The 22,428-nt window shown below is 47.8% G+C and overlaps 1 long non-coding RNA gene across 1 annotated transcript; it reads left to right on the forward strand.

Annotated features, from left to right (window-relative positions):
* Positions 1-5,992: 5,992 nt before the first annotated feature.
* On the forward strand, positions 5,993-19,002 carry LOC121048241. Its single transcript, XR_005798869.2, has 3 exons — positions 5,993-6,164; positions 14,979-15,387; positions 18,814-19,002. It is a non-coding gene; the product is annotated as an uncharacterized LOC121048241 (long non-coding RNA).
* Positions 19,003-22,428: the final 3,426 nt, after the last annotated feature.

The raw sequence follows: 22,428 nt of genomic DNA on the forward strand, positions 1-22,428 counted from the left end.
AATAAGGGCTCACCACTGCGCATGCGCGTAACCTAAACTTCACATATTTTTTTTTTTTTTTTTTTTTTTTTTTGGGGGGGGGGGGGGGGGGGAGGGGGAGTGGGGTTTGGCGCTCGCCCCCAACGCAGAAGTCGAGAAATAGCGTGGGGTTGCGTCGGCAAACATGGCGGCGCCCTTTCCGGTCGCTTCGGAGCAAAGTCGTCATGGTCGCGGCAGTATTAGCCCATTTCATTGCCGATGAATGGTGCAACCGGCTTTCGCTTTGCTTTATCTCGCTCAAATCACAAAGAATGAGCGGTGGGCTCGCCCCATTTTAAAGATCGTCCCTGATTCTGGCCGTTCCTAAGCCTAAAGAGACGCGGTAACCGTTGACATGCAACGTATTGCAACTCCGTGGCTCCGAGTGAATTTTGTTCGTGGCACGATACCGGCGGCTTGAAAACAAGTATCTCGAGGCTTCCAGGTCGCTCCAGCTCAGGTCTAAATAGAGCAGCTGCTCGCAGAGTTTGCTTGCTCGCGTTCGCCTCAGTTTCGGCATAGCTGAAGGCCTCAATCTTCGGCGACAGGCGATCAAAGCGCACACGAACGCCCAAAAAAATCTGAGAACGAGCGCCAAATTAGAACGCGCTACGGATTGGATTGTTTTGGCTGAATACAGCCAACAACATTTATACTGATTTTAGATTGTCCCTTGTTTTAACCGGCTTGATTGGGATTTACCGTAACTATTATTTGTAAACAAGAAGTACCTGCTAAGCGCCTATGTTTTACGTTTAATGATATTTTATTTATTTTATTATTACGCTCGTTAGCCACATTGGCACTGCAAGCGGGAAACGTAACTTAAATGGTAAAACAAAATGGCTAGGTGGCGTAAGCTACCGCCCGATCCAAGGGCTTAGCCGTGTTCATCCATCCGCTAAGCGCGCTGCACTGCGTTGCCAAACCCCTATTCTATAAGCCGTCGACGGCAACCTTGTTGCGTTTGGGTCCCCCAATTTCTTAGGAGAACCCAAACGTTGGGGCCCCCTATTCCAAAAACTCTCGATTGTGGAGGCCACCGTCCACGTTTTACTGGTTTACATTAGACGATAGTAAGCTCAAATTGTTTCAGACTTTTCTAGATGATTTGCAGGTGATCATAGAAAATGTGGACTATCAACACAGCGCCAGGGAACAAACTCGCGACAAAAATATTTCGATTTTCATGCCGGTGTCGAAGAAGTGACATGAAAGCTACAACGTGGTAGGGGCCTGTAATCACTGCCATGACCACAAGCGAAGGCATCATAAATAATACACGTAATCTGTATTAAAAAAAAAAAAAATTATAAGCATGACGAATTAGAAGTCGAATGCCCGAGATCAATAGAAAAAGCACCGAAGCAAGAACCATTGCCTACAACCTCGAAACAGCAAATATAAATCGTTCGTAGCATAAATTAGAGACCAAAGCACAGAAAACCGACGACACAAGTTACAGGGAAAAAAAGCAAACCGGAAATAATGCTCAGAGCGGAAAAACCAACAACACGGCAGATACAGAGGGCAGATACATACATCTAGTTAAATGCTTGTGCCCGGCATCTTCATAATGGCATTAAGTCAAAAAAGGGAAGGAAAGAGACCTAACAAGACCACTCCTCGCACAGACATCAACTTCGGAATACCTGCATATATAAATGCACAAAATTCAACAGACAATCTTCTCTCTAGCACAAAGACCCTACGCAGATGTTTGTGTCTTTGAAATGAATTCAGAAACTACAAATTCTATTATGTGTCAATTCAAAGAGCATGTCGGCCTCCCTAGAATACCGACGCTCGAAATACTACACACATGTATTTTCACAGTAGGGGCGTCCTCTCGACTAGCGGCACCTGTATCATGCACGTAAAACTCCCAGAAAGCAGACGCACCGCATAAGGCAAATTACCTTCCAACAGCTGTAAGGCCCCATATAAACAAATAAAAAAATGAAAGTACCGACCTCACACTGTGCAAGCACCTGTATAACAAATATCCCTTATATTTTTTTCGACCAAAACACGCATGCCCTAGCTGCATTGAAAATGATTCGTGATGGAACGACGTGCAAGGTCGCCCCGTCGCTCACAATCTCTTTCATAAACAGTCACTGAAGAAGATACCCCACCGAGGACATATTCGATCGAAAGTTAGAAACAATCCAACAGAGCGCAGCCAAAGAGATTTGAAGTCCTATCAGAATCTCTCCCTCCTTCGTGGACTTGTACATCTCCGATCCAACAAAGCAAACGGCGGCAGCACTGAAGTCCCGACGCGTATTATGCCCAGAGAGCAAACGAGTGGCCGATGCCAGCGGCACATCATTATCTGATCACACCATCGCCCCAACAACGTTTGCTGTTGACTGTGCATGCCCGGGCAATCGGAGCTATGACTAACGCCTCGCTCGTTCCGAGCGACTCGAGTGACGTCCGCCATAGCTCGTTGTTTGACCACCACGATACGTGTACGCCGCTTTCTGTTGGCTCCGCGTACTACAGCTCAAGTGCGACCCCGCAAAAGCAAAGGGAAATTTGACGTTAGGTGTTTACTCGGCGTGAGGTTGGTTTACCCTAGTATTGCCACATAGGTACACGCTGTGGGTGAGCAATGTAGCCGGTGCAGCACGACTGTTAGCCTGGGGTCATTAACGAAGTGCGTCACGCAGTATTGATACGCAACCGCACGCAGTACAGCTCTCGCCCAGATCGCACCACTTACGTCCATATGTGCTACCGTTTCTCTTTTTCGTGTCTCTTAAGTTACACAGGCAAGCGTGAAAGTGAACAACAACTGAGGGTTCCTCCGAATCGATAGTGAATGACGGAAGACATCCCAAGATCTTAGATTCGGTAGCCTACACCGGACAAAGTACCAAAGAGGGATGAAAAAACAAAAAAAGGAAGACCAACACGACAGTCGCAACGACGGGGCTGCACGCGAAAGAGACCATGCGGCCTGCACGAGTCTGGTGTGGGCAAATGAGGTCTGGCTCGAACACAGAAGGTCGGTGCATAAAATACCTCGGAATTAAAGAACACAATAGACGGAGAAACAGAGCTTCAACGTAAAGGCAAAAACACTTCGAAGCACGGTTGCCCTGGGGAAGCACGCCGGTCTTGACCTGTCACCTCGTACTTCCTGACGAACCGGCATGTAATCCACTTATCGCTGCCAAGGCACTAATCATCCCTGCCATCAGAAAACCGAGGGAAAGGAACGCGACAAAGTAAAGGCAAGCAACCAACGATGGAGAATAAACAAACAAAACACGTCACCCCCGCCAAAGTCGACGGAGAGCGACAACGCACCCAGGTGAAAGCAAGACACCTGCATCTCAGAGTCAACGTCGCGAACACAGAAACGCTGAGAAGTAAGACAAGGTAGCAGTCGGTCTCATGCTGGCGTCTCTGCAGAAAAGCCGGGCCACCAGCACTACAAACAGAGCCGACTCGCAAAACAGAAGCAGCGGGGCGACACCAACAACAGAGAAAGAGCCCGTCAGCTCCCGGCCAGAGCGTCCCAAACGAGACCTGGCAGCGCAAAAGCGGGAGCCCCCACTTTTCTCATCTGGAAACGAAAGATCACTTAGCCTAATTGACCCAAGAGACGCCGACCGGCCCACAGAATCAAGCGTTGTCCAAAGCATCGTAAAAACGCTAATCTCCCTTAACGAAGCTCATTCATTCGCACACAGATGCGGGCTCCTGTCTCCTATATTAAATTACGTGGGAAAGAAAAAAAAGGCGACCTCCGCACAACGCGTAGGGGCCAACCGATCGAAAGATCAACCCGGGGCCAAGTAATCGGGCGCGACGAGCCCCAGACCAATACCACAGATTTCCTGTTTTTTTTCTTGTCTGCCAAGTATCTTCGAACAGTCGTGTGTGGGTGTGTGGAGTGGTCAGATAAAATATTCTCAAACGAGCAGGCACTGCCAACTGCGGAAGATACTACACACGGAGTGAGAGGACAAAGGTAGGCGTACGTCGCTGCAACTGCTTTTTTTATGCTTCGCGGTACGCTGTGTAACAAGCAGAAAAAAAAAAAGCGTACTGCGTCATAATGGGATAGGGGAAAAATAAAAAGAGTACCACGCCTGCTTTTGAAATCAGAATGCGACGCGGCGTGCTCAAGTCTCGTGTTAGACACTGAGTCGAGCCTTGACACAGAGCGTCGAACAAATCATAAGCTGCGCGCGGCGCCGACTGATTAGGGAGCTGTAAGCCTTCGACAAGCTGTCAAAACGAAGCCGTCGGGGCGCGCCAGGCGAAGCAAAAAAGAAGGGGTCAGGGGAAGGAAAGGGGCCAGAAGAGATCGGAAGAAAAAAGACCCGCTCGCATCTGTCCTACATTTCCATCAACACACCGAGCTTCTCGAAAATGCACGCCGGCTTTCATAGATCGAGGTCACTGGTCCTCGCCGTCATGGCGGTAAACATTAGGAAGCAGTCGGAAATGTACGCAACAGCCTCTTTCTTTCTTTTTTCGCCTTCCTAGTTCGTTTCCGCTAACGATGCCCGCCACCAAGGCACGGAAATTGGGGAAACGCGACGCCACCTCGGGATCGACGCCACCTCTGCGTACTTCCTTTCTGCTTGGTCTGTGCGAAAGTTCCTCGTTTTTTTACCGGTTTTCCAGTGAATGAATCTCAAAGGGTCGAGACTAGTGTCGTGTGTGAGTTCTACACTCCCTGCGTGGGCCCGAAAACTTTGCGATATCTCTCAGCCGGTCAGCGGCCTCACTCGATCATCACTGCGTGGCGAGGTAGCAACAGAAAGGGGCGCGATCGGCGATAAAAGCGGCGTAATCGGGTGCACGAACGCCGGAATCCACGAAAAGACCGACGCGTACGATGCTCTTGAAAAAAAGAAGAAAAAAAAAAGGAGCGGGCCGATTACCAGCACGGGCGACTGGGCCATCCCGCGACAGGGCCCCCCTCGCTCCGTGAGCGGAAATTTTAGCGTGCCCGGGGGGCACAGCGTGCCCAGTGCCTCGCGGGCGACGCCCGGGCCCGAAGTCGTGCCCGTGGCCGAAATGCCAGGCCCCCGATGTGTTGGGATGCTGGAGCAGTAATCCGTTAGGCCTAAGTGGACAGAGAGCAACGATTCCCGCGGACCGGAGCAGCAGCAGCGGCGGCATCGGCCAGCGCAAACAAGGCGCGCCGACCGCCGGCGGCCCATCGATTGCCGAGCCGGCGGGCCGCCGTCGAGGGGGGGGGTCCCGGGCCCGAAACACCGTCCCCGGGCCCCGAAAGGTCCCCCACAGGGCCCGAGGGCCGTCGCAGGCCCATCCGGACGCTGACAACCGCGCACCGAGGGCCGGAGGAGAGCGAGGTTAGGCCTACTTACCTCCAGCTCCTCGTAGGTCCTGAAGCTGAGAATGGCAAAGCCGTCGATCACATCCTCTTCGAAGACGGGCTCCTTATTCCGTTTCTTTCGCGTCGGGGGCCTGGGCGGCTTGGAGCGGCCCGGCGACTCGTCGCCGTCGTCGCCGCTCTGCTGGCCGCAGCGCACCGCCTGCTGCTTGTGCATCCTTCTTTCGCGGCGCCGAGACCGGGAGCCCCGCACTCCCTTGGCTGCTTCGCCTTCCATGGCGACAGACAACGCGGCGGCGGCCGCCGTCTCAACCGCCGCGCCGTCCACACCACACGCAGACACACATCCGCCGGCGGTAATCCACGGTCAGCGAGGCACGGATCCTGGCACTGCACTTGATCACCGCAATCAGCGTCCAACGCTGCGATTTGGACCGCTAACGCCGACCGACCACTCGACACGAAACCCAATTGTTCGCTTCAAATGGCGGAGGGAGATGGCCCAAGAGAGAGAGGACCGCAGCACGCCGCGGCTTGCTCAGGACGGAAGTCACTCCGCGGGGCAGCCTCGGAAAAGTAGTGCCCGCCTGCAGCCGACGCCGCTGCTGCTGCCGCTCTCCCCTCCGCCGGAATGCGCGGTGCTCTCCTCGCCGGCTCTCCCTCCGTGCTCGTCGTCGGCGCTCGCTCTTCGGCCGCCCTACCTCCGAGATACAATTAGGCGGCCGGCTCATTTACGCGCGATCAATGCGCAACACAGGCTCTAAATCACGCTTCTTCGCCGCGCGCTGGCCCGTCGCTCGCTGCCATCTTCGGTTCGGTGGTAAGTCACGTACGAGTGACCCCTTTTCCAAAAGAATGTGGGAACTGCGGGCTCGGACCTCGGGGCCGAACTCGTTCGCCCAGCTTTCTTCTCTTCCTGCATCTTCTACCCTGCTTTTATTTCGCTGGGCCTACGGGGCCAATTTTAGCGAGTTTCTACGCACTTCTTCTCGTCAATGCGTCTGAACACCTACTTTGTCTTTTTTTCCCCGCATTTGATGTCGTGACACTGAAGGGCATAAAATTATCGTGTTTGCTTTGTACCACGCGTGTAGAACTCTGGTTTCAGGCTTCAGCTAATAATAACTCGTTCTGGTCACGACTCACTGGAACGAGTTCGCGAGCAAAATAGCTTTAGCCAGAAATCGCGATGACTTCGTGTCACTGTTTCGAGTCAAAATGACTCGCTGCTTGCACGCTTGGCTAATCGCTTGTTTGGAAGCAGCACTTGTGCTTTTCTTTTTCCCAATATGTGCGCGTTGGTGCCTGTCATGATTTGTTGCGAATTCATCTTTGATATTCGCTTTGGAGTGATCCTTTTTTTTATTATTAATATGTTTTGTATACCTACTGGAATAATTCTTATAACACGCTCGTTTATGTAATGCCCCACCGGGGCCTATAAAGGCATTTAAATAAATACATTTCCTTCGTTCTTTCGTCATTTGGTCCTCGAGTTTTACCACCTTTCTCAACCGGAGGACGGCTTTCTTCTCTCTAACTTCCAGCTCACTAGAAAGCTTGAATCACGCAATGTGCAAGGAGACAGCGTTCCCGACCGTCTTTGGGGTTTGTCGGCTATAGACGAGAGCGCACGTAATCAATTTGCCCAACTACCTTTTCAAACTCTGGAACGCGTGTACCTATTCCGCACTCGCTCGAAAGACCCACATCTGAATAGCCCGTCTAAATTCCACGAGAGATACATCTGAAAGAAACTTGCGGTTCCCAGAACATGTGCTCCTCAACGGACGCGTGTTGATTTACCGGGCGCCCTCTGCCGACTTGCGCGGGCTCTTTCCTCGCCTTTCCCGTTTGCCGATATTCCAATTTGAGGGAGTAATTTTCTCCTGGAAGCACCTTTGAAGTTTTCGAGCGCGGCTCCGAGCAGCGAAGCGATGAAATCCTCGCCGTTTTTGCGTCGCGGACGTGACCCGCATTCTCGGCGAAGAGTCGATCGCGAGCCGACGGGCGGCAAATATTTACCGGTACGTTTCGTTTCCCCCTTTGGAACGCCACTTTTTGCTTCGTCGTCATTTCGCTGATACGAACAATGAATATCACCGTAATGAAAAAAGAAAGTGGTGTAGAGTGCGTTCTCGAGCCTGCCGCTTATCTACCAGTGTTGCGGAGTTACCACTCCGGAGTTGGAATGATTCCGGAATCATTCCGCATTTTCGCGACCCCGGAATGGAATGGGAATGGAATGGCGGCAACGTTCAGGGGAATGGAATGGGAATGGAATTAGATGCCTTTTGCCCGGAATGGAATGGGAATGGAATGGGTGAGGTTCTTTATATTTTATTTATTTATTTATTTATTTATTTATTTATTTATTTATTTATTTTTTACGTTCAGCTATACCGAGCCAGTCAGGGAGTCGGTTGTTCAGAAATAAAATGAGCAGGAAACTGCGAACCCGCGTAAGGCCCTAGCAGACCTATGCGCAAAAGAAAAAAATGCAATACAAAAAACAAGCGTCAAAGCAAAGAACAGAGGGGGGAGGGGAGGGGGGGGAGGGGAGGCGGCGGTGGCGCCATTCACCAGTGAAGTTCAACACATATCCGAATGCGTCTGCGCCTGTAATATTGCACGGCTGGTAGGTCATCAGCCGACATGAACGTGACTTGCTGCTCTGGTGATCCGATACCCAGGAAGGAGGCCAGACGTGGCCTCGCTGTGCGGACCCAGACTTCGTACACTTTCGACTCGTCTCGAGTGCGCTGTTTCTCGAAGAGCTCGCACCTGTGCCGGCCATCTCAGGTCGCAATCCACGAGGTCTCTGTTTGAATGATGCTAGGCGAAACTTGAAGACTGCCATTAATGCGTTGGAGGCGGAGAGTCGGCAGCAAGGACCGTCACAACAGGAATGCCACCATATCGATTTTTCAACCGTAACAGAAGATAATACATGTGTTTCAGGATGCTTCAGGTGGTCCACTTTTCTCGAAAATTCCAAATGCAACTGCTTGCATAGTCTTCAACGAGATCAGCTACAACGAGAGTATGTATTGTCCTTTGATACAGCAGCGTCGGTAAAGTTTCATGTTCAAGGCAACACCTACAGGTTCAAGAATACTAGTTCATCCAACCGTGACGTCATGTGATCAGTGCTGACAGGGGCGCCCTTATTGGACAGGGAAGTGGTGATGTCTTGATGGAATTTATTTTAGAGGTCGAAGTCTTTTCGCATCACTGGGTCAGTCAGACAGGATGCCAGGGAAGGGACCGTGGTCAATCCTTGATGGAACGTTTTTAAATCCATTTAGGACTCTTCGTCCGGAACCACTACCTTCAAGGCGAAGTGCCAAGCCTGCGGAAAAGTAATTTCGGGACGAAAAAAAAAAGAAACTTCCACTTCAAACTTAAAGCCTCATTTCAGTTGGCGTCTCAAAGAAATTTGAAGAATGTATTGTATTATCAGTATTTCTATTTCTGCCCTCCCTAAAATGTATTCTTGTATTTGTATTTCCCAAGACTCTTTGCCTCTTTTTGAGATGTATTTCCGATACGTATCACGATACATTTTTATAGATATATTTGAGACTTGAGTATCAGTATCTTAGCAACTATTTTCATCTATCCCAGTATTTGTATTTCTAAATACATTTCTGAATATTTCTGCCCAACCCTGTAACGTAATGCAGCTGTCAAATTACACTTTTAGCGTTTAGGAATTGGAGGAATGGAATGGAGCGACTCAGCCATTCCAGGAGTAGGAATGTGCCCCGTGTCCCCATTCCTAGGAGTTGAAAGGAATGGAATTATCGAAAACTCTAATTCCCCGGAATGGAATTGGAATGGAATGGGGGTGCCCATTCCGCAACACTGTTATCTACAGTGACTGTACAACGAAACGCGCGAGAACTGGAGGTCGCTGGGTAAATTCAGGGTTGATTTGATGGAGTGAATTGGCGCCCACAATCTAGAACCGTCTGTCAAAGCAAAAAAAAAATAATATTGGATGTATATGGTACGTGCTCTTACAAATATGAAATTTGTTCAAACTGGCTAAGGTTGCGTGTTTTCGGTAAGTACCGAAAAACCCCGAAAAACAATCTTCGGGGTAGTTTCATCAAAATCGAGGAAAACTGAAAAGAAAAAAAAAACACCGAAGTAGGGACATTTTTACGTCAACAAAAATAAATAAAATGAAACACGTTTTTTCTAAATATTTGTTTTTGTTCTACAGCGTCATTTTGTGTTTACTGGAAACAATACAACTCCCACAAACTGTCCGCAACGATGCTTCTTTCTACGGCAGTCACACTACTTATATATCTATATTGTGTATATATATATTTTTTTCTTCTTTTTTGACGGGGCATTTTTTAAGTGTTCGGGTCACGCACACGTTTCAAGAATGTTTGGGAATCCCATGCAAATGTTTTGTTTTCTTCAATAGAACCCCCGACAAGCATCAATTTTTCTCTGACGCCGAAAGCAAACACTAAAAAACAGGAATCTTGTTTCATTTTATTTATTTTTTTTAACTATGAATTACGAAAAAAAATTCCCCAGAATTCAAGAGGAAAGAAACCGAAAGCATGGAACTTTGATAATGAGTAATGAATTCAACCGTGTACTTGCAACGCTGTGCCGTTCGACTCAGCTTTCGGTGTGACGCCTTCACGTGACCGGCTTCCTTGCATGTGACCGATGGCGCAACAGGCGAGTAATTTTTAGCTTAATTGCAGTAACGAAGCAAAGCGGTTAGTTGGCCCGGCTGGCTCTACCGGATGCTTTACGTTACTTATTTAGAGTGACGGGTGACGTTGTGTCGTTATTCGTTACGCTTTACATCTTGTTACATCATCATAACATCAAAATCAAAACTTACAAAAAATTATGTTAAGTATTTGAATGCATGGGTTGTCGGCAGGGGGCGTGCTAAAGGAGCGGTTGCCTCTTTGCACACTCCCGCCGAATTTTTTTTTTCTTTTTAATTTACAGTTGTATTGAAAAAATGGTCTAAATTATTAAATAACTGGTGGTTCCTTCGTCGGCACTAACTAGGTTTCCTGTTCCATGTAAGGCCTTCTTCGGACGGGGCAACTTTCCCACCGTTTTCGGTGTTGCTGGCGCGTTGTCCTCTAGCTTTCCCTATAATGCGACACGAATTGCTGGGATCGCGTCCGGCTCGAAACGGACGAGCAACTCGGACAGCTCGGAGACGTTTGAAGCGGCAGCAGTCAATCAGGGACGCGATATTTTCCCGCGACACCCCGTGCCGGTGATGATGACAACTAAACACTTGGTTTGAAGTTGGTCGTTTTAGGGAATAACCCGTTTCAAGAAGATGAGTTAGCATTCTCAACGTCCTTTAAAGGTATACAAACACGTTTATAGCGCGTAACTCTGTATCTACATAGCGGAAGAAAATTAAAGTGTAATGACAGTGATGGAAAATCGCCGCAATAGGTTGCTGGGGTTTGAACTCGGTCCGCCCGTGTTGCTGGTGTTTCAGCGTCGAGTTGCTGGGAGAAACTGCCCTCGTCTGAAACGGGCCTCATCGGATCAATCCGAAGATCCCCGAGATACACCTGTCGCTAACGTTTCCGTCAATTCGGAGTGATCTAAAAAACTCGTAATTTCGAGGACAAAACAACAAAATAATGCACGCACAATATATATATATATATATATATATATATATATATATATATATATATATATATATCTGTGTGTGTTTGTAAGAGCACGTAGTCAGTGGCCCTGAGGAGATGCCACTTCAGTTTCCTTTGAAATCTGGAACTACTGACAAAAAGGGGTTTGACTTTTAGCTCATCGAAGTTCCTTCGGGACAACAACTTATTATACTGGTTTTTTATCTGTTTTCTTTTTTTTTTTCTTTTCTTTTTTCGGGGGGGGGGGGGGGGGGGGGGGAACAAAGTCAAATAAACTTTGAATTTAAGAGTATTGGGAATCTAAGAAGAATAAACTGCGATGAACCCCGAATTTTCAGCGAAAAATGACCTTGGAAGAACCCCCTCCTCCGAATTCACGAGAAATACACTGCAAAAAACAGGGAATCCCTGTGGTTGCGAAACGTTCATGCCCCGTTCGCCATGCACGAGAGGTCCGGTCTGCGGAAAACAAATCGAGACTCGTCGTAATACTCTCGAATGGCGTTTTTTACACAAGCGATTAGAACTGCACACTTCACAATGTTTATTTCAACATTTGCGTCAAAATCTATTAGTATCACATATCGTAAAAATGTCGCGGGAATGTGCGTGTTGGGACGCAGGAATATACAACCTCCGTGATCAGTTTAGGCTGTTTCCTAATTATGTAAATTGCAAAAAAAAAAAAATAAATAAAATAATAATAATAAGAATAAAGAAAAATAAAGAAAAATAATAATCAATCTTGCAACTTTGTTTTCTTTTTTTTCTTTTTTTTTTTCCTTTTGACCCGCACCGAGATAGAATCCTGCCGACGCCCACGTCTGAATGGACATGTTTTTGGAAAGATGATGCTTACTGCATACCTGTAACGTTTTAATTCGCGAATAAAAAGTAAAAGTAACGCGCGTTACTCATGGTCGGTAATGGTAACGCGTTCCTTTTATTTAAAAGAAACGTGGGTCGGTAACGCGTTCCTTTCGCTACCAAGTAACGAGTAGCGTATTTGGTTACGTGGTTGTCTTTTTTTCTTTTTTAGGTAACGTTTAGCCTACAACGCAAAATTTATCCGCAGGTTCCGTACGGCGCTATTTAACTCTCAGATGCTCGCCTCGCACGAGCAACTGTGCCAGCGAGAGACCCTGAAAAAAAGAAAACAAAAAAAAGTTACACGCCAGTGTCCCGCAACGTTGTCGCGGAACATTGCGGAAGGATATAGGAGGCCGGATGTATGTAGGAATAATTAAGCCGCAGGTATACTCTGCTCACACATCGTGTATACAAAAGACGCGGCGTTCGCTGCGGACGCGATGACAAGCATCTTGGATCGAAGCAGATTTGCGTCCGCTTCGAACATGTCCGCGGACAGTTTTTGTGCGACCGATGGGACCGTCCTACAAGAAAGGCCGCAGACAGTGTCTTGCACAGACTGTCGTTCGTATACGATGCATTGGCAGTGCGACCCGGGTGAGGTGAGTCTGTCTTCGACTGGCTTCTCAGACGCGCGTCCGCTCTGCAAGAATCACTCGGCCAGTGCAGCACGGCGGTCATTTCCATCGATAGTCTGCTCTGTTGGTCTGGAAAATCCCAGCCTTCTGTCCGAAGTGAGCCTTAGAGTTCCACGTGTGCCAACACTGCTTCAATCATCTTTTTCTCGACATTTTAGCCGCTTAAACCCGATCCAAAGATTGGCTGAGTCACTTTATAACCGCTACTCTGACACCATCGATATTTTTAACTCATGCTGGAGCAAGTTCGCAAACGCTCTTTGAAACTTCCTCTTGCAAAAAAAGGGCTGATCAGTTGAAGGGTTGATGTTCGTCAGTACGTTATCCGAGTATCTGCTTCTTCCTCTCACACCTGATGATGTCTCTGTTTTGGGGCTTTTGATTTCCCTCGTTCATTTGAGTGTCTTTCGTACTTGTTAATATTCTTAATCTCGGACTGGTGAACTACATTCCCCTTCTGCACTCGTGTGAATGTGTGTTTTTGATCGTTTTTTATTCGTTAAGTGTGCCAGCATTAAGAATGATTGGTTGTTCCTGGACACTATAATGAACACTGACTGATTATTATTATTATTTTTAATGGAATAGAACTCTCTAATGCTACTTCATACGCTACACTTGGCAGCAGGGGGAAAGCAATCGTGATATTTATAAAAAATTTTATGAATCGGACGCACTTTTATTTAAATCAGATTTACTCGATTAAAATTTAAATGATTCGATTTAAATCGCTAGCTGTAGCTAGAAACATATTCTTTGCGATCACGTACGTTTCTCAACGAGGCAGATTGATTGAGCGATTCCTCCGATCGCTGAAAACAATGCGGAAGAAACAATTATTGTGAATGTAAACTACACTTTAATTACCGACTTTTTATCGCTATAACTCCGCCATATTAGAAAAAAAAAACACAGCTTAATGAATTTACTATCTTTTTTTTTTTCTTTCTTGGCTGAATTGCAATGGGACAATACTTTTCCAAATTTCGTGTCTTTTTTTTTTTTTTTTTTTTTTTGCGTTGTGGTTTTGTTGAAAAAGGAAGTTACGTAGCTCACGACCGAAGTGGAAAGTAGAAATCCAGCTCAGCCTCGGAATTTGCCCAGCACTTCATTTTGCTCGTGTTCAGCTCTACATAAACATTTCTTGATCGGCGATTCTTCGATTTTAATACAAAACAAAGGCACATATGAAGCATAATATAAAAGACAACCGCAATTTTTTTTTTTTTTAGAATGAATTTTGTGGAAAATATTTGAATTAAAGCAAGATTTAAATTATGATATTAATGACTATTTAAATCTCGCTGATTTAAATTGTGATTTAAATCGTGTCCCTGCTTTCGAGTAATGACCCTCGAGCCATCATGGTGCTTCAAATCAATGGTTCTAGTTATCCGAAGCCTTATTTGAATTTCTAAAATCACAGAAAACGCTTTTCCGCACTCTAGAAATTTGGCTAAAACAGACCGCGATACTCGCAGCATAGCCAATTCAAGGGTTCTTGAACTCGCGACGTCGTAGCGCGGAGATGGAGCCCCGCGTTAAACGCAAGATTTTCAAGGATAGACCACCGCGCGAGAGCGTCTAATAAGTTATTTTTTACTTTCACCTTGTGCCTAGAAATCGGGTAAGCGAAAGAGAGGATAAGACACGCATAGTTGGCGGAGACGACGACAGTGACACAGCGCTCGAGGTTTCGGGACGAGTGTCAGCGAAGGAATCGCTGGGAGGTCTCGGCGGCCCTGGCACGCTTTCTTCCTCGGCCGTCCGCCCGTGCCTGGCGTGAGGAGGGAGGTCTCGCCTGACCTGGTATTTCTGCCGAGCGATGTCCGCGACGGCCTCTTGCCGAAACGAGACAGAAACAACCGAATCGTGCCTTGGTTTCGAATAGAATACTGGGCAATAAACGGGCTGCCGGTTCCGCTCATCAATGTATCCCACATATTCCAAATCACGGCCTTCAAACAATATAAATCATAATATTAATGGAGCGTTAGATTCTGCTACGCTATCATCACTTTGACAGGGGTCCTTAGCGCATGGAGATAACAGCCATGCTGCTCGGTTGAGCCGTGTGAGACAAGTGTTCCTCCTCTTCATTTGTCATCATGCTCTGAAGTTCTGAACTGAAATGTTCTTGTCGAATTATTTGACGTGTAAACTGCCGTTTCTTTTTTTTTTTTTTTTTAAGCTGCCAGTCTATGCACGTGGAAGAACGTTATGTGGCCAATTTTGCGTTACATATAGGTTTGCTTGTTCATCGTCAACGCTTGTGGGGGCCTTGTTGGCCCCCGTGTGGTTCAATCTGCCAGCGGACCCTAATGGCTAGACGTCGGTCGCCGCCATGGCGAGGACGAGCTGTCGGCGCCTTTGGTGAGCACCAAAGGCGCCGACAACTCGGGACCCAACAGGAGGACATTGGCGACGGTGGCGGTGGACGTCTGTGCACCCCCTTTCCAGGAGAGCGTCTGCGCCCGAGGGCCTGCACGTGCGGCGGCGGAACCGGACGGAGAGTTCCGGTGGAGATCTCCCACGTTGAGGAGAGAGGCTCTCACCTGTCTGGCGCGCGCGGCTGCCGCGGGAACAATGGGATGAAACTGGGAAGACGGGACATTGGGAAAGGACTCTCGCGCGAAAAACGGACGACGACGGATGGGCTAGGAGGTGGCGACTGCGACCTCGGGCGGCAGCCCGATGACTTGGTCCGGACCTTACCCTGAACCGGACCCTCGACAGGGATTTCCCCAAGATGTTGCGTGGTCTAGCACCGCAGAGACAATCGCCAGCTGTAGCAGTGGCAACGCACCCCCCAGCTCCAAAGGCTTCCTCCTCGAAGACCCTACTCGATCCCGGAACTCCCAAGCAGAATGTGAGTGTAATAAACCCTTTCTGCCGAGAGCTATGCCTTGTTATGTCACATTCATCCGAAGGCAGGGGACTTGGGAATTGGAAAAGAACCCTACACATTTCAGAGTTCCTGAAAAGGAGAATGCAAGTTTATTGTTTACGCCTTAGAGTTTGTGAGAAAAATAAAATACATTAGGTAGCGATCTTCCGTTTGCGAGAAAACGGGGCGCCCGAAAGAAAAATGTTGCATCTTCGAAATAATGTTGAAAAAACATGTGTTGAGCCGACGGGCACAAACCGCACTTTCTTTAGAGCTTAGGTTCTCCAAATATTTGGTCCGCAAGAGTGACGGCGGATTGGGAAAATTCAGTTATTCATCACCACTGGCAACTTCGAGATTGTCTCCTCGATACAAACACTTTGTGCGCAGTAAATATTTTTTACACATTACTATTTGATATAATGTACTTTCAAAATGTGTTCGAGTATTCACGAGGAAGTTAGCACATATTGCCGCGCGCGCAGCTGGCCAAGTAGGCAGCGCGCGCGAGGCCTAACGGTTATCGCGCTTCCTTTCCACGCTGAAAGCCAGGGTTCGATTCCTGGCCACGGAGGCACATTTTTGTTGACTCTGTAAAGTAATGTTCTGGTAAATTCGAGAGCCATGTTGCTTGTTCGAGGTCGGCGGAATGTTCTACACGCCGAACCTTCTACGCCGATTATTCCAGAAGACCACGCATGTACATAAGGGGCTCCGCGTGGCAGCAGAGTCGAACGCTGGGGCGAGACCGACTGTGGCTCGCCACGCGGAGCCCCTTATGTACATGCGTGGTGTTCTGGAATAATCGGCGTAGAAGGTTCGGCGTGTAGAACATTCCGACCTCGAACAAGCAACATGGTTCTCGAATTTACCAGAACATTACTTTACAGAGTCAACAAAAATGTGCCTCCGTGGCCAGGAATCGAACCCTGGCTTTCAGCGTGGAAAGCAAGCGCGATAACCGTTAGGCCTCGCGCGCGCTGCCTACTTGGCCAGCTGCGCGCGCGGCAATATACCCAGGCTCGATTATAAATAAAAGTTACTTCTCGTTGCCTTTTCGTTAGCTTATGCCAACGGGCAAAACAAAATCGCTTATTCCCAAGACGTAGCAACAACAAAAAAGCAGCGCGAAAGGGAAAAACGAATCTATCTCTACTCCCTCCTCCGTGTTGAACATAAAATAGTGACGCTTGAAATATTATTCTGTCAACCACTCTACACCCAAGTTCAATTTCCCATGTATGGTCCTTCTTTTATCGAGTTATGTTGGAATATGTAATGTAGGTTTATATCACGTCAAACTCAAACTCGTCTTCCTATAGCTTTTTCTTTTTCTGTGCTTTGTGGGAGTCCAGTACGCGCCAGTAAAAGCCAAATAGGGGGAAGAACCTTCTAACTGCCGCCGGAGCAACGCCCACGCGAAGCGCACAAAAGAGCCGCGGTGGCGAAATCGGAACTGGTGTTGCAACGCGACCACATAGATATGTTGCCACACCCTCGTTCAGACGAACGGTTGCAGCACATCCCATTGCAATGCTTCGTACTCGCTCAGCTTCTTTTTTTTTTTTCTGCTTTTAGCATTATCGCGATACTTTACTTTCATACGTGAACCTCGTAATTTGTTTTCTTTACTGGAGTTGGGTAACACTTTTTGTGTTTCTGTTGACTTCCTCATTGCCCCTGAAGTGAACTAACTCACCGAAAAAGGATCAAAAATACTTTTTTTTTCCTCTTTTAGTGGGGAATTTTGAACGGGAATGACGTTTGAGAAGACATCAGCAGCGCGTCTGTGTCGTGGGTGAGGGTCTGCTTCGTGACGCTGTTTTCCATGCGCTTTACTTTCCACCACGTTCCCCGGGAAGTCGGCTGTACACCCGAGGCGTACTCATAAAGTCGCGCCTTTTATAACATTAATTCAGTAATTAAAAGCCGCGAAGCAGTATGATTTAGGCGACTTTTTATTTATTTAACGCGGTGGCCGAGGCAAGCATGAACAGTGCTTCGCTGAGTATGCGGATAAATAATACGAGAGTAAATTTTGTAAGTAGTCACAGCGATAGCAACAACGCGCTAGGTGAAAGACACTAAGTGCTACACATCTACATTTATTAATTGCTGGCTGTGACAGGAATTCAACGAACAATAAATAACTCGCAATAATCAATAAAAAAAAAAACGCAGGCGAGTTGGTGATTGACAGTTATAGTTTCGGGTTCTCTATGGCCACGTAATGTGATTGTTTTAAATAAATATTAAAAACAACACTAACTTTTTTTTTTTTTTTTGCTATAGCATTGAGTGCGACGACAAAGGCCGGATTTCGTGACTGCTTCAAGTTGTATTTCATTCATTGATGTATGAGGGAAATACGATCATTTCATAAAAGCTCTTTTTTTTTTTAGTTTGTGTTAGTATTATTATTTGTTATGTTCTTTACGCACATTTCCAGTGGTAGTATTGTCGTGAAGTTGTGGTGGCGCGCGTGCTTAGTTTAACTTTATGTTTTTATTTTCTTCGCGGCTTCGCGACCGGACTGCGGGTCGCTCAGCAGCTTGGATCACATGCTCTGGCGGTGCCCCTCGTTACGGGGGCCCAATCAAGTCACCGAGGAGGAGTGGAGCTCTGCCATCACGAGTTCCGAGCTTCTCCCACAACTCCGGGCTGTCCAGAGAGCCCACGATGCGGCGGTGAGGCTAGGCCTCCCCGTCCCCACGTGGGAGCGGCCCGCGGTGCTGCCCTAAGGGCAGCGCTTCTCAGGACCTCAATAAAGTTCTTTGTCTGTCTGTCTGCCGCGGCTTCCCGAGTGTCTTTCGGCCGATGCCGGAGTTGAGAGGCCCCAAATGGGGTGCGTGCGACTGGGAACGCGAGCGCTGTCACGGTACACTTGCATAGAGCCCCGCTCGAGGTGTCGAGCGGCGACACGGTCCGCATCTTTCGTTGACATGTTTACGGCCCCCTGGTCCACGGACCGTCCTGCCTGAGGCTCTAGCTGTCGGCAGAAAACGGGCAGGGTCCGCGGAATTCGGAAATGGTTTCCACGTGTTGAGTAAGGTTTGCTTTTGGTGCCTTAAAGATTTGTTTTGTTTATTTATCTGCGTACTTTTCTCTTGCTCACTGACTCCTTGGTGCCTGCTGAATTTCGTTCGAACGTGTTTTGTCTTGGGTATGGTGTTCTTTTTGGGACGTTCATGATTGCTCTTGCAAGACCCATGGCTCCGAGTCTTTTATAGGTGCTAACCCTCTTGGATTGGTTGCCGTGGCTCCAGGATGCTGCTAAACTCAATATAAGCGGTTGTTAGAAGCCCGCAGTGAACTTGAGATAGCACGAATGGGTGGGTCTGCAGGACTATATATTTCTTCCTTTCCGAACACTTTCTCTCTCCTTCTCTCTCCCTCTCTCTCCCACAGAGGACTTGGCTCCTGGATACAGAGCCTTGACCATCACCCTGCATCTGGAGGACAGCCTGCACGACCGACTCCTTTCGGGTCTTCCACCCGCTGACTCGCAAACTTGGGAATCGTTATGGCTGTCGAGGAGTTTGAAGTCGCCCGCCTTTGTGTACTCCTATTTCTCGAGTTCGGGTGTGGTCCAGTGATCCCCCCCCCCCCCCCCCTTTACGGTAATGTACTCCCCCCCTTGTTTTTCCGAAGGCACCCTCTCAATTGACAACGACTCCTCTATTCTTAATCCCCCCCCCCCCCCCCCCCCCTAAATATTTAGACACTCCCCTAATTGAAATTCCTGGGGAAACCCCTGGTGTGGTCGGGCACCCTTCAGGGTGTGGTCGAGGAGGACGGCAGGGGGAAGTCCTTAGAGGTTAGGAGTATTTCTCCCAAAAGTGCATCGCCTCAATACTATGCCCGGACGCTTTGCGTTCCTCCTTGGTGTTGCATTTTCAAGGGGAATAATGACTGCCTGTTTGCTCTCTATTTTTGGTTCCCTGGTGGATTATTATTGAGTGCGTGTTTCTGGATGAAATGGTTGTTGTTTCATCGTTTGTTGCTGTTTCATTGTTTGTTTCATTGACTGATATGTGATTGATTCCCCCCCCCCCCCCCCCTTTATGTAATTTCCCCGAAAGAGGAAGAGGGAAAGAGGGTTCTTAACTCCTATAATTGGCGTCAAAGCGTGACCGCCTTAAAAGAGGAGCTCAAGTGGGAGCTTCTCCAAACTCGCCGCAAATGCCTTCGATTAAAACTACTACACGCGATCCATTACGAACTCTCTGGAATTGATAAAGGAACATACTTACTTGAACCACATTTCATTTCCCAAAGACGTGATCACTCGAGGAAAATTAGACCTTTCTCATCCAAAACTGACATTTTTAAACATTCTTTCTTCCCGAGCACTATTCAGAGCTGGAATGAATTACCGGAGGAATTAGTGTTAGAGAAAAACAACTCAAACATTTTTCAAGCTCTGCTAGGCCTTTAGCACTCAATGTATGCTGTCTTCGTTATGTGTTATTCCTTGTTACGTGTATATTGGTGCAACAATGAGCGCGTTTCTCTGCGTTACATTTTCGCAGGGCTGGTTTCATGTTGTTCTATGCCTTGCTGCAGGCTGCGAGTGCTTTTACTTAATGTTCTGTGACGCCCTTTGTTTTTCTTCTTTTTGCCCCTCCCCCACTATAATGCCTTCACGGGCGCTGTGGAGTACATGTAATAAATAAATAAATAAATAAATAAAGGACCTTTAAGGGTAAATAAATAAAATATGTAATGCAAAGAATGTTGTAATTCTTTTATATATAATTCTTTTATATATATATATATATTTTATAATAGCCGCATACTCATATTAGCATCTTCATAGAAGTACGAAGTAAGAAGAAGGTTCCAGTTTTGTTCGTTACCAGTGTACACCATTCCAATATTTACGAGTCCTCAGCCCAGCGTGCGATCTCCTCAGCCCAGCCCGCGCATGTTCGTCGCTCTGGAAAGCGAGCAAATTATGCGCCATACGCACCAAAACTGAAAAGGAAACGTAGAAACGTTTTCTGTCTCCTGTCGTTCTCAGTCGTGGAAAGATCGAATCGAGGTTTTGCCGCATACCAGAAGTGACGACATTGAAGATGGCTGCGCCCTTCTGGAAAAGATGTACACCGGTCAGGAGCTATATTTTTCGGAAAATGCAATTCGAAGATTGCACGCAATCTTAGAATTACGTTTTCAGGCGGCTGATTTTTCTGCGCGTTCCGAGTTTAGAAAAGTTAAAAAGTCTCAGCAAAATGTACACATTTTTTTTCTTCTTTTTCCGTTTTCTTTTTGCGGTGCGTTTATATTTGTTAACACAACTAATTCTGTTTGTTTTTTTTTTGTTTTTTTTTCGTGTAGGTTGCTTTTAATTATAAAAATATCTCGCACGACATTCTTTTTTTTTTTTTGATGACTTCCATGCTATTATTTGACCCTATCGAAGTTCGGTTAACCTTCAGAGAACGGGCATCTATTGTTTTACAGCAGCCCCCCGGGGCCATCACACGATCGGTTGGGGCGACGCGGGAGGCGTTCCGCGGGGGCGTCCTTGGCGGGAGCCGTCAAGGCCCTCGTTCTTCGACCGAAACAGCGGAAGTAACGAGGAGGAAGTGACGGCACCGGAACGCACAGCCATCGCCGCCAGACGACCGAACGGGGCCCAGCAGGCAGCAGCCGACGCGGCAGAGCCGCGGAGTCGACAGATTCGAACCAAGGACGTCGCGAATTTTGGCCGAATTTGAGGTTCGGCGGTTTCGGCGGGAACCTTCGAACGTTTGGGCGAGATTCGTCCGAGTTATGGTGAATTCCAAGGTAGATCCGGAGCGCTTTCCTCAATCCGCGAGGGAGGCGAACTTTCGCTCCGTGGGGCCCGCTCCAAATCGACGTGCGGGAGATGAACCCGCATTTTTGGAGCGATCGACTCGCCCGAGACAGTCGGCCGTTCGAAATGGCCGCTGTTCGAACTTGACAAGCCGACCAACGCCTCAGCCGACTGAGCTTTCCGACGACCAGACACAACTGTCAGTGTTTAGCTGCAGAAATAACGCGCGACGCAGGCCGGGCGAAAATATCCGTACCATGAAGCTCATGTCGCAAATAACGAGGAAAACGTCCGCTTTCGCCACGGTCAGATGCCTTTCGGCCGCCTCGAAGCGGCGGGGCGCGCACAGCTGTCGCCATTGGTGGAGTTCAGATGGCTGCTAAGACTTTAATAAACACGAGCAGGTAAGAAACCATCACTTGCACAGTCGTTGCCTTGTCTGTTCTCGCTTTACTGCACGAAAAAACGCCGGCGGCATGTTGTGTAAACAATCAGTGACGGCAAAATAAACAGGCCTAACCTTGCGTCTGCCTCCTTCCGATTTTCTCTCGGTCTTTTTATCGTTCTTCCTCTCACGGACCACACATGTCAGCGCTTACGATTTGCCACGCTCCAGTCCCGGCTTTGCAGTACCCCCGATATTCGCCAGGGCCGGTTTTCTCGAGGCGATGGTAAACCCATTTTGGTAAACCACGGTGCCTAGGAAGGAAAAAGTACCTAGGTACTGTAATAAACGGCTGGATATAGAACAACAATAATTATTTTTGATTGGGCAATAAGATGCGCCATCTATCGGTGAAACAAGCCTGTCATTTTGTTTATCCTCTTTTTCCGCTGGTTGGCATCGATCTAGTATGGTATTTTAAGTCAAAATATAGTAATGTTGTACTTGAAGACCAATTTATTTGCTTCCGATGGTACGAAGAAATTTTAGCTACTATGCTAGAGTTTGTCGACGAATAGTCGAAAATGTAAAAAACATCTCTTTTCAATATGTTTCGCCATAAACAACGCATAACTTTCCCGTATTTCTTCCAGACTGGCAACGCCGGTGCTGTAGTCTCGTTTTCGTTCCTTGCGACGCACGCTTCTGCGATTCTTGCTGATCTCAACTGTTTGCTCTCTCTTCCGTTTGCCCAACCGATCCACCGGTGACGAGAAGCTAAGCTTCTCGTCACCGTTGAATCGCTGGCCACCGGGGATATGTAGAAACCTCGATG

The sequence above is a fragment of the Ixodes scapularis genome, unplaced genomic scaffold (genome assembly GCF_016920785.2).
Source record: "Ixodes scapularis isolate PalLabHiFi unplaced genomic scaffold, ASM1692078v2 PGA_scaffold1__304_contigs__length_218370807, whole genome shotgun sequence".
Taxonomy (NCBI): domain Eukaryota; kingdom Metazoa; phylum Arthropoda; class Arachnida; order Ixodida; family Ixodidae; genus Ixodes; species Ixodes scapularis.